General features: G+C 39.8%; 1 protein-coding gene across 1 annotated transcript in view; it reads right to left on the bottom strand.

Annotated features, from left to right (window-relative positions):
- Positions 1-13,774, bottom strand: part of TMEM132C (transmembrane protein 132C) — a 185,267-nt gene that overhangs the window by 114,450 nt on the left and 57,043 nt on the right. The gene's annotated exons all lie outside the window — the stretch shown is intronic.

Consider the following 13,774-nt stretch of genomic DNA (forward strand, 5'->3'; position numbering starts at 1 on the left):
CATTATTATTTTCAAGCCTGACTACATGGAAATTTAATATACAAACACTGGAACTGTGATAACATTCTGTCCCCTCTCATCTCATGCTAGCAAGGTATTATTACTCCTGGATAAGACAGCCCAAGCTGTATCATATCAAATGCAAGTCTCACAATGTGTTTAATCAGACAAGAGAAATTACAGCTCTAGTCTCCCTATTTCTCTCTCCAGTAAGAACGAGAAGTGGAAAGTGCAGATAAAGCAAAACACTGAATAGGCTGCTCAAATGGAAAGAAAAAGACTTCACCACACAGTTGCGTGTTCATGCAATATAAATCTCAAGTTCTAGCACAACAAACTCTTATTCACTTACATACATTTACTCATATCAGAACATAAAGCTTACTTGAAATGATCCCTTTAGGATCCACAGAAGAAGCACACTCAAAGTTAAACACAAGAATTAAGGTTCAGCTTAGGAAAAGCTGGAAAGCATTATCCCATGTCTCCTGAGTGTGGAAAAAAGCATACATTTTACAGCTGCTCTTTCCCAGTCTCTGCTCCACAAACCTACATCTGACAGTTACACTTTTGCAATGACATCATACTTGTGCCTATAAGAAAATCTGTCCTAGATATATTACACAGCAGGGCAGGGGTCCCAGCAAAAATTGAGGGAATTGTGACAAGTTTATCTCAAGCACGTGCAGCAGTTGGTCAGCACCTCTTTGAGGCTTGAGAGCAGTCAGGAGGCAGCAGTGCAGGGGCAGCCTTCTGCACACAGCCTCGGGAGGAAGAGGCCTCTTGCCCAATCAATAGTTAAGGGAGTAACATGGACTGACTGACAAGAAGCAAACAGGATACTGAAGTGGAAAGAAAAATGCACTAACACTACACTAAGAACAGGAAGGTTTATGGTGAAGAGTTGTGCCTGGAGCTCAATTCAGCCCATTTGTAATCTCTCCCCCACTGACCTGAGCCAGGCATCTCTACATTACATCATATGGGCATCTTTGCCCTGTATCTCCTTTTTTTAAAGTGTTTGAGAACAACATGAAGACACAGGACTCCAAAACTCCTTCCCACTTGCTAAGTATGATTTTGCAAGGCTCTTTGCTCAGATGACCAATCTGACTCAAACATTGCAGTCACTTTTAATCACAAGTGACAATTAAGATGCTTTGATCAGAAAAAAAACAAAAACCCAAGTCTGACTATTAATCACAAACAGCTTTACCTACCAGGTCAGGAACACTCATGTGGAATCTTAGAAAAAACACTTTGCTAAAGGTGTTTTAAGCCTTAGGTAACAAACTTGAAAGATGAAGGAAGCATAAGCGGCTAGATTTAAGAACTCCCTACCAAAATCAATCCAGATTCCAATTTTCTCCAAAATATCTATGGAGAATGAGTTCCCTCACAAGGCTCTTTTCTGTTATGAATGATGAAGCTCTAAAATGGAACAGAGAATAGTTTGCCATTTTTTTCAGATCATAATATGCTCAGTCCCAGTTAATCACTATTTATGTTTCTTCTTTTTCTTTCCTTTTTTATGTTTACAGGAAAGACAAATAAAAGATAAAAAAACAGTTATCCATGGAATAAATGCTTGAGTACATGCATATTTCAGAGTGGCAACTCTGATATTTCATGACTAATTTTCTTATGCTTATAATGACTCAATTAGTACAAACCTCTTGCATTTTTACCCTCCCATGTTTTTGAACCAATCGAGTGTTTGGCAAAAAGACAAATAATAGACTCAAAGTAACTAGCCTAGGGAGTCCCTTAAGCACTTTTAAAACAATTATCAAAGTTACATTTCTTATCCATTGAGACTTCTTTTGAGCAAAGAAGGATGTACGGATGTTCACTTGCTCTTGCCATGAGTCTGTTAAATTTCCTCCTTGAATAACTAGGACAAATAAAGAGACATAATAGAAATGAACAGCAGCGGGATATGTGGAGGCAGATATAATTATGCAACACAACAGGGCAATCATTGCTTTTCTGAACAATCAGAGCTTCCCAGAACAAGAAGTCCTTGACCACTTCCCATTCCCAGGGATCACTCCTACATCCAACAGAGATCTGGCCATGACTCACTCTCATTTGGCACTATGAGAACAAGAGAGTTGTTGTGGCTCTTCTGATTGAGCCCTCCTACCTAATATGCCTACTGTACAGTCTTAGGCAAGACACCCCCAAAAATTACACCTTCCAGTATGAGCTTTACTAACATGGAAGAAAGGAATACTATTCTCAAACCAGAACAGGCATATTTAAAACCTAGCTAACTTTATGATTCTTTTACTTTAAAAGAGCTCTGTAGAAGTAGGAAAGTATTATCTGGTTCATATCAAATGGGTAAGAAATTAAACCTCTTTCAACAATATGCATGGCAGTCCATAGCACATTCCTATCTGCAGGATAAAAAGAATTTCATAAAGCATGATCTGCATTTGAAAAGTTACTGCACATGTTTAACTTTGGCCACAGCACATACAGATAGATGCATGAATAGTCTTTGCAGAACTGGGGCTTACAGCTTCAATCCTGCAAACACTTCTACCCACACACAGCACTTTTAATGTCATCAGTCCCAAAAGAATAGTCTATCAGACTAAACTGTGCCAGCTTTTAGTGCAAGGTGGTCCTGAATCATTGCCTTATGGGCAATCCCTATAACAGTTCATAGAAATGAATCTAAAAGGGCTGAAAAGATGTTTCTGAGGTTTCATCTGAATGACTCCGGAAGCATATAGGATACAATGCAGAACATGCAAGTCCCTTCTTGTAGACAAAGATTAGGTTTGGCGTTTTTTTTTCTCTGAAAGATAATTGCTACATTTATCAGATAACTGTTATCAGGAGCATGAAGAACCCTAGAAAACACTTGTCAACTTTTTCCATTTTGCATTCCAAAAAGAGCCAGATCTAGCAGCTCTCCCTGGAGGGGGTGGCACAGGGGCTGCTGGGTGCCAGGGTGCAAGGCAAATCGCCTCCCCTGCTGTGAAGAAGGAACTGTAACACTCCAGGCTGCATTCACATCTTTCCACATAGGTTTTGAGAAACTGCAGTCCGGATGGAACTTAGCAGCAGAGCATCGTGGAGGGCACTGAACCTACCACAGGTTCATACAGCTTTTCATGAGACATTTGGGGGTTTTAAGGCAACAAAACAGAATCACTAACACAGGAAAAGAACTGCTACTCCCATCATTAGTGCTCAAAAAAAAGGATAGGAGGGATTTTGAACAACTGCCAGAAGTTCATAGGATCAATTCAACTTCAAAATGGAGCCGTTTAAGAACAAAAATAAAGTTAGCATGTCTCATCTGCTATTAGATCCCATTTCCCTTAAGCACTCACCAACATGCAGTCAGGGACTGTTTCCACCCTGAAGTATGCAAAATCTAATTAAATATGGGTAGGAGTAAAACCAGAGTTGAAGTAGCTGACATAAAATTATGTGTATGTCGAAAGGCAAAACCAGTTATAAACCAGGGCACTAGACTTTGGGTTTATTGCTCTCTATCCACTGAAATCATGACATATTTGCACAGCTATGGCATCCATTAGGTGTACATGACAAATAAAAGCACATTACAGTGGGTTTTCTGTCAATGTTTACTTTGACTAAGAAGAACAGCTGTTACCATAGTAATGGACAGAACGCCCATCACCTGAAATGCTATGAAAATTAAAGAATGCAAGCTACAGCTGAGAGCACAGCCACGCTTTAGTAACATGAAGAGAGAGGCATACCTATTTCTGAGCAAGTATTCAGGATTTCTTTAAAGATCTTTCAAAATATGTTGAAGCTAAGCAACTGTCACCCTCTATAGCCAGCTGATAAATTCTTTGCTCAACTATGTTGATATTTCTGCCCAGTGTTAATTACAATAGCATTGTCTGAGACAGATAAGAGAAAAATTCTTAAGCAGTACTCTGGAGTCTTAGAAAATGGAGATCACACATCACCTTCACATATTTCTGTCCAGGCTAGATTGCCACTTTCAATATCCCTCCTAGTGCTTCGAACAGCTTGATTTAAGATACTCATACTTCACCACAGAAGTCACTGAGGAATTGCTTTGAAGCTCAATGTCACCAAACTCAGACCCTAAGTCACAAGGTTGCTGTTACTTGCCTTCTGAGACTGATGTGAAGTTGAGCTTGTTAGGCCTCCACGGTCATGTTAACATGAGCACAGCAGTACCTATCAGTAAATCAAAGTCCAGTGTCAAGGATCCGAGTCACCTACTTGAATGCTGCCACAATGTTACCTGTAAGGCTGTGTGACCTTCCTGACACTACTGCTGACTTGTGTAACATTGCCTGCTCTCTGTTCTTGTGCTTGCCCTGAGCCTCTACATTCAGACCAGCTCTTTTCTCTTCACAGGATACTGTGTAGACAAATTAATTAGAACTTTAATGCCATCCTATTATCATCTGCTGTCTCAGAAAACATTATTATAATACATGTAAGTGTACATTGTCCACTATCTTCATCATACAACCAACAGCATACAGAAAAAAAAACAGAAAGGATTGGTCATTCTCTTCTACCAGAAAACTAATCAGGATGCTATGGAAGAGAAAAGCAGAAGCTGGTACTAAAGTGGCCTCTCACAAATGTCTCAGATCCAGAGGGAGAAAAAGCTGCCTCAAGCCTGTGAATATTCTCATTACTTTTGACAGGAGTAAATGTGGCTACATTCCTAAGTTACAGGCTCCTCCTGTAGGTTGGTTTCCTTTCCATAGAAGAACTTTCTATGCATTCAGAGCTTTTTTCTAAGCTAGACATAACCTCAGCAGAAAATTAGTTTTGTTGCTGCTGGTGGCATTTCTTCAACCTGCTGAGACTAGTCATACCAAGTGACTCAGTGACTCCTGCAATTAACATTAAAACACATTTTTTTAAAGCTCTAGAAAAATCTCAGTCAAAAAAAAAAATCAGAGTCCCGAGTAAGTGACCATGTAACCTGTAGGAAAATTCAGTGTCCTCAAAATACAATCTGCAAATGTCCAACGTGCCAAGTTCAGAACCCCTTTAGGTTGGTCAGAAACAACATTTGGGCCTTAATGATCACCTGTAGGGCTGAACTGCCCTCCCCAGCACTCATGGGGTGAGTGGAAGACTAAGTACAACCCTAAGGTCTGGTATGTCAGGCACTCTTATCTGGGAAACCAAGTTGTGATTCAGGACCCAGAACTATTTGTGTGTTTTGTTTAACAACCAGACAGAGGGGGCTGGGGAATTAAGCTCTAGATTCTGGTGTGCAAGTACCACGTATTCCTTTTAATGAGCCTGTCCCTTTGTACAAAGAGCTCAGTCTCATAGCACTTAGGAAATCAAGACTTGCATCTTAGAGCCAGAGCTTGTAAGAAAAAGCATATCTTTTTGAGCAGCCTGACAGCAGATAATGCAGAGGGCTATGTCTGAAATGCTTCCTCCCCATTTTTCTTTTTTTCTTAAGATATGCACTACTTCTCAAGTCATCTTTTCTCTAGTCTTGCTGACCTAAGCAGCAATATGAAAAAAACCCTAAAACGAAGTCTTTGGAGATGATTAGGCTGTTAGTGCAAATTAACCCCCTGGCAGCTTTGCTAATAGAGACATTTTGTAACACACCAGGAAGAAGACAAACAAAAAAGATGCTGAATTTCTTTTTAACCCAGTCTCATCTAAATTATGAAATCATTAGTTTTTCTGTGCACTGAAATTCTATAGAAATGCAATTTTCTTTTCAAGAGAATACTGCATGCTACTGCACACACCTCTCTGGAGAGGCAGCACATACAGGGTAGGGTGAGATTTTAAAGTAGTACAGAGCACCCCAATGGGGTCCCAAGGGAAACAGTGACAAAGTGAAGTCAAATGCCCTATACCTTAATGGAAAGCTCAGCACTCTGCAGAAACTCATATTTAAGCACAGAGCAGCACTGCCCACCATCCCTCTGCCTTCTGTGGAAGTTTTAATTGTCAAGTGCCATAAGAACATATAAACAATTGAAGTTCTTTGTGTAAATACGGTCAGAAGTGACAAGTGGTAGTCAGCCAAAACAGACACTTCCATCAGTCTGACAGTTTGTCTTAAATAATGAGCCCCAAAAGCACCAATAAAGCAATACAGATAAAAACATTACATTTTACAGTTCAACTGGGCCAGATACCTACTGTTGGATTACTCCCCCTACTTCCACCCCATCCCAAATCCTCCCCCATGCAAGCCCTGAGCTATGACTTGCTGCTGTCCCTCCCAGTGGCATCCCAGCAAGTCACTACTGCTTTTACAGCTTCAACAGATGCACAAGGTTTTAAAGCCTTGTCATGCAATTTCTCAGGGATACTCATATCCAGTCAGTCCTATAGGCTCACACCCTTTCTTGCTTACAGCAGCCTTGGAACCCAACAGCTTGTCAGATAATCACACTGAGGGTCCCCCAGAGATTCCGTCTGCATCAGATCAGTCTTCTTCAGCCAGAAAATGTTATCTTGATTCAACTAAAATCCACTCCCAGTAGGATGAAATTTCCATCCCTACTGCTGGTTTGGGAGGACTGGGGTTTATGCAGTATGATCTTTTAATGAGCCACCATTGTTTCTAATTAAGCAAGTAACCAAGGATTTAATTAACCGGTGTAACTTGAGTCACACAAGTGGCTAATAGCCTAAACAGAAATTAAGCAGAGGTGCCTTATCTCATCTTAAAGCAGCCTTGCACATGCACAGGCATTTGGAAAGGTCAAGCAGAGCAGAAGCTAGCAGGAGACATGCTGAACCTCAGAGCAGTGTCTCCAACCAGAAGAGCAGCCAGAGGCACCAGTGTGCATCAAGCAATGTGTGCAGCAGCATTTCTGGAAAAGCAGCCAGGAATTACTTCACTGGTTTGCTGAAACTAAAGGGGATAGGAAGAAAGACTACTTACAGGAGGGGATTTTAACAAGATGCCTCAATGTGAAGTTTCTGAAAGTCAGATATGCACATGCATTTGTCAGAAGTTCACCAAAATCTACAGCCCCAACACTTGCAGCAGCATCAATACCTAACAGCTCTCTGGCTGACTGCTGATGCAATAATTTTGGTCTCATCATTTATGGTCTACCTCTGCAATGGCCCCTATCAATTCCTTCTAATTTTCCATACATACTAGGGAAACATACTAGGGAAAGGTCTCAAACATACAAGTCTAAAGCACAGAAGTCCAAACGTGTTTTATAGTTGGGTTACATAAAGTTTATATAACAACATTATAAAGTTCAGGTTTGTGTACACTCAGCTGTGACTGAATTTCATATCTTAGTCTGCACCTAGAAAAATGTAGGTGTTACCCATCATAGAAGCAGCAATGCTGATAATCACACTGAGACAGCCTTGGATTTGGATGAAAGAACCTGCAGACTTGAATTGAACAGCACTGTGGAAATGCCTGCTTTCATGACAAAGAACATTTTTTCAAGCATTACACTGCTGACTTAGTTAAGTCTTGTAAGACTTCTGCATGATAGGAATTCCACATCACAGGCAGCTGATTAGGTTCTTTAGGATAACGTTTTCAAACAGGAGGATAAGACTTTTGATTCTCACTGCTGAATACTCTGTGGACTTCAGCACCATTGAACCTCACTGCTGAGCTGCTAAACATACCAGGATTGAACACCTCTTCCTGGTTCACTGGTTGCAAAGCTATGCTCCAGCAACTCAGTCATGGTCAATCAGGAAATGACTTCCAAAGCAAGGAACTCAGTCTTCTAATAACAAAACCATATTTTATTCTCAGTACTAAGGAGTACATTGCATTGGAGATGTCAATTGATTTGCTCATAAAATTTCTCAAGCACCACATTTTTTAAAGAGGGTCACAGGAAGAGTGCCTTTTTATTATTTCTGGGTAGCTACAGTTTCAAGTTAACTATCAGTCCATTTCTAAATGTTACCAAACCTGACTCACTGCTACCACAGGCTTAAGTGAGCTCTTCATCTCTTCATTTGTTCTGGTCAGAAGTACCTTTTCTCCATCTTTGTTTAAAGGACATCCTCACCAGCTTAGCATTTTTGAGAATGAGTCATTTGTTTGGAGGACCCAGCTGCCTCTGGTACAACACTGATGTCTGTGAAAAGTGCCTGCTAAGGGCTTATGAAATTAAACTAACTGGAGTGTGATACTACTCTCTCAAAACAGCATTAACACATTCTATTCATTGAAAAAATATTTTTTCATCATAAATGCTAGTTCAAGTTACATTAGGAAATATTTACCCTTTTACTGTTAGTCTATCATATTCGCTAATAAATGATAATTAGGAATACTTAAAGAGACTATGTCCCCTTTGCTTACTGAAGCAGAATATAAAAAATGATAGATAGCACATGATTGCTAAGATTTTAAGCCACATTCTTCTTTGGAGAAATCTTAAGAGTACTTGTAAGCTGCTGTTTAACTTTGATACTTGCAAAAACCATAATCACCTCAAAGCAATAACTTCTGTATGATTTACTATTGCATGTATTGTATCATACACAGATGTCCTGTGGGGACCAGAGGCTCCATACACTGGATGAGATACCTAAAGTAACACAGCACTCCTGAACAAAAGTAGGAAGGGAATCCTTAAGTCTCTTGACTAATTAGTGCACAATAAGGTTTCATTAACCTGCTCCACTGTAGATTTGTAGCTGAATTGCTACTAGCCATTCTATTGATGGGAAAACCAAAAAATCAATAAGAATTAAAGTTTCATAAGGCTAAACACTAAAATATATAAAACCTCTTCAAGCCATAATTCACAGTTCTAGACAGTCTGCTAATCACCTCTGACCAAGCACTTCCTTTATGGGTCCTACCAATACTATAAAATAACTGTGTCCTGGTTTGAGCCAGGATAGAAACAGGCTGTTGATTTCAACAACTACAACTACTTAGAAGGGACTTAACTGAAAAGTACAATCACAAAAATAAAATTAGTTCCACCCTGGCTGAAACCAGAACACCAGGAAATCCCTTTGATGGTCTGGAAAACTGGGAGAGAGTTTCTTCAGTTTCTTTGAAGTCTGATTCATTTAACCCTGATTTGTCCATCAGCAAGTGAATAGTTTTCATTTCCCATTGGCATAATAATTGGAATTTACTGAAAAAAGATACAAAGAAAAAAGTAAACAGAATGCTGAGATCCTAGTCACAAGTTTGCATTTTTCTTTATTAAGCATGGACACAGGAATGGAGAAACTATCTCAGGTGAAAACAAACAGCAGTTTGCCACCCAGAGTGCCTGTGATACATGCTTTGTTATGAAATGCAACAATTAGCCCCTTACCACTGCATCTGTGTCTCAGAATACAAAATGTATGTCTCAGAGGAGGTTTGAAGCACTGTAAAAGGAAACCTAGCTTTCAGAGTGATTTTTACATTTGTGCAATAGGTAAATCTCTGGATCTGAGTTTTTGAAGACAAGACCTTCTTTTAATTTGAAAAAGTACATGAAAATGAGAGAACAGAAGAAAGTTTGAGGGCTTCAAACACCTCTCCCTTCAGATGTTGACTGAAATGCTTTTGTACAGTGAAATCACTTAAATATTTGAGTAATGTAGCGCAGCACAGGAAATGAAAAGTGTTTTGTTGAAATTCACATCTGGCGACACACATGTATGCCCAGAAGAGCATCCCACCAAATCATTCTCTCTTCATTTCACTCTGAGTTGCATTAATTTTAAAATATGAAGCAGTATTAAAAAAAAAACAACTATGCTCTTCATTTCACAGTTGGAAATCAGCATTCCATTTAGTATAGAAAATAAGTACTTGAGACAACATACCCTGAATTATGGCTTAACACAAATGTACAGTGAACTCAGGTCTGGTTTCGGGCTTGTATATTCTGGTTAACTTCAGTTTCAGTTAAGTCAGTACAGTATCACCTGTGTTTGCAGTCATGCTACCACACAACAGGTAAAACAGCTGAGGCCAGTGCCAAGCACAGCCAGCTCCTCTGACTGCTTTACTCCCTAGTGAGACACAAAAGAAGCAGAGTTGGTGCTGGAGATCCTCCTTTTCTATGGCTAGTTCTTCCAAAATGGCTATTTATGGCAAGAACACAAAAACTAGTCTTGAAATACTGAGATTCAAAGTGGACAGTACACAGATGTTACAACTGTAACTACTTTTTCTAGCTATGTCTATTTGGTAGTGCTGCTCCATGTGAGCACCTTCCTCTTCAGCTGCTCTCAACACTACCTAACACAGAGCTGCTGCCAATACTCATTAGGAACTGACATATAAAAGCTGCCGCAGCTGATGAGTTTAATAGCTTTCCTTACTGCATTTATCCTTTAGCCTTCTTCCAGTCTGTAGATTTGTTATCACAACTAATTATCCATTGTCTTGGGTTGATTTGTTTGCTAGACAAAGGTAATTCAGTAACACTGTTTACAAACTACATCTCTTCAGTGAGCTGCACTGCAAAATCTGTAATAATAGGCCTGAGGGGGGGAAAAAAGTACCACTGTTTTTCACCTCTTTTCTCTATTAGGACAGATAACTTCATTCCCTTTCTCTTTACTTACCCTGCTCAATACCTCCTGTAAATCGGGTTATCTGGTGGTTCAGCACCTTCTAGAGTGAGCTAGAGGTTAGCTGCTGCCCAGGGGGCAACATAAAACACTTAGCACTCCCACACCTTTGGTTTTGGCCCTGTGCTGTACAGTGCTCTGCCAGATCAAATGTGTCATGTTATGCCATGAAAAACAGACAGAAGGATCCTGTAATAGTCTAGTAGTTGGAAAAGTATTTAAAGCTACAGAACAAACACAGCAATGCACACAGGCCAACCTCTTCAGAGCTGCCTAATGCATTCAGCTCACCAGATCCTCATTACTACAAATAGAACTCCTGCCCAGCTTCCTCTTTACCTTCAAATATCTCAAGCATACACATGCAGCTACATGCTACTTTCTGACAGTTAACTTCACAAGAATAGCTTATTTTCAGTATGCTTACAATTTTCCCCCTTATTTGTAGCCTGATGGGTGTGATGGTAGTTCATAAGAGCATTCAAGAACAGAGTCTTGCCCTAAGGATTTTGCTTGCAGACAAGTGCACGAAAGACCTAAATATCTTCATTTTAAATATTGCTAGTTTTTTTTTTTGCTTTTCTGCCCTATACTGATGCTACTTTTCTTCTGTTCATAGTTCACCCAACTGGTGGAAGAAACGGTGATTTTCCTTACTGAGCAGACAGCAGTAAGGGCAATTCATCTCTGTTTTGGGGGCCAGAAATCCTTTCCAGTAGTAGGAATGCAATGCAGTATTTTCTTCCCCTTTCTCTACTTCTTCAGGTCTTTTATCAAGATTTTCCCATTCATACTACTGTTGAAATATATTGCAACCCTGAAACCCCTTTCATCAGAGGAAGTCAAAGCCTTTTAGGACCAGGACTGAAAGAGGCTTCCCTTCTCCTGAGAGTGAAGCTGACCAACTGTTCACATTTTCTACGTTGCACATAGAAAACATCTGTAAGGAGTTACCAGAGGTGACACAGCAGAACAGAAACAGGCCAGCAAACAAATCCTGTATTCTATAACCTCTCAGCATTGTTTGGACTGCTTTTGCAATAGCCCTGTGCTGGCTAGATGCAAGGAAGGAAGATCTGTGTTTATTCAGACAGTGCTCCTACTGTGCTAATGTACTGCCATGCATAATTTGCTTCACTCCTTGTCATATTAGTCATTCTCTTTGACTTTACTGGTGTTCTTGGGCTGATAAATTTATAGATACAGTAACAGGAGTCTGAATTAAGACACAATTTAAGAACACAATTTCAATTGCAATGATTTGTGGATATGAGGTCATTTAGACCAGTCTTTCCTTTTGCCAGAGAAGATTTGTAGTTATTATTCCCCAAGCAATGATCACATGCTGTTTGCTTCAGTACTAGATGTTGCAGTATCTCAATGAACAATATAAAAGAAGCAGAAAATAAACACCACCACAATGCCTGGGGATAATATGTGGTGTGTTTTTCTTTAGAATGATTAAATGTGAATGCATGTCATAGGATGTAGGGATTGCTCTGCTGGGAATCCAGTGAGTAAGAGAGCATACAGCCCTTTATCTGCCCAGACCATGGAGAAGGTTAAAGCAGCCCCCAGGCAGACCCAGCATATGCACCAGCTACTCCTTGGCTGCTGTGTTTGCTTGGCTTTTTTTCCTATAAGATACAGAAACTTCACCAATTCCTGGGTCAAGTTCCATACCACTTCACACCTAGGAGGTTTTGCTGTAGACAACAGATGTCCACCACAGAACAGGAAGCTTATCTTGGCTTTGCAAGCCTTTCACTAGCCCTCTGCCACTAAGACCACAAAGGAAAACTTTGCGGGCAACAGAACAGGCCACACAATTCATGACTCATGGGATGGACACACATCACTTATGCCAGTAGTTGTCCCTTCCTATTGCAGTGTCAGGAAAAGTTAAAAGAATTTCCTTTTCTTTTCTATGTAATTATGTTCCTGTACACCTTAAGCAAAGCTTCCATCTAGTGCCTTAACAACTGCACACATCAGGGTCTTTGGAAGATACAAGAAACTAACACAAACAACTTGGTCTCTTCAGCTTCTTCTAGTTTTATGTCTGGTCTGAAGTAATTCTAAGCAAAAATGCCAATCCCTTTTCACCAAAAGGTGTTTCAACAAGATAACATGGCCTGATCTCTGCATCTGTGATAACAGATACCAACAACTGGTCAGACTATTCATTTCAGATAAAGCAGTCACCTGTTCTCAAAACCAAAGCAAATACATTTTGTCATTAACAGCAAGTCACACAGGCAACTACTGACATCCCACACTATCATCTCTATCTATTGCACCTTTCAGCATGCAAATGATTCCATTGCCTAGGCAGTCAGATTAATTTCTGAGCAAAGAAATACATCACCAGATTTCAATAAGCTTGTTTATCCTTCAACTTGCTTCTCAGGAAAACCAAGACTGACACAGACCTTCAAAAGGAGATCCCCTTTCCCATCCACTCAGCAAACACCCAGTTCATTGCCTTGGGATTTATTCTCTTTCTCCACAGCTATGTATGTTATATAGAAAACTATTTTGTTTCTACTACTTTGTGAAAAAGGATTTTCAATAAAAGATAAGCAACATAATCAGAAAAGACTTCTAGAGGGAAATTTCACTCAGTACACAGGTGTCTGGGAGATTATCTCAGCGATTTAACCAAAGCTGCAAACATCAGAATGATTCTAGGATGACTAGAACCCCCCTTTTTTAAAATAAAAGCCTTTCATCTGCCAAGTGACACTTGCTGTTCTAAAGGCCATTCTCCTCAGTAGTTGTCAACTGTGTATTAATCTAATTCATATAAGCCTCGGAAATAAATACTTTCATGTGCAGAATCTTTTGGGAAACTCCGATTCCCTGAGGCTTTAAAGAGCAATTGTTGCTTATCACTGTGGAAATTTCCCCTGAATTTAAAGCCTGGTAACAAGGCAAAAAAAGATACATCAAATATTTCAGTGATTAACAAGTTTCCCAGTCTTTGTCATGCTCAAAGGATTTTCATCTCAGCTCTAGGGAAGCTGCTTAAGAAAAAAAATAAAAGGAAAGTGGTCTGACCCAGTAAGGCACTTCTTGTGTTCTCAGGTCCTGTATTCACCACCCCTGTCCAAAATAATGGTCCTCATTTCTAGCAGTCCCTTACAGTCAACAGCAATACCAAACACATTAGGCTTTATTTTAAAGGATATATGTGTTGGCAAAGACAAATGCCACTTAAATA

This window comes from Apus apus, chromosome 16, assembly GCF_020740795.1.
Source record: "Apus apus isolate bApuApu2 chromosome 16, bApuApu2.pri.cur, whole genome shotgun sequence".
NCBI lineage: Eukaryota > Metazoa > Chordata > Aves > Apodiformes > Apodidae > Apus > Apus apus.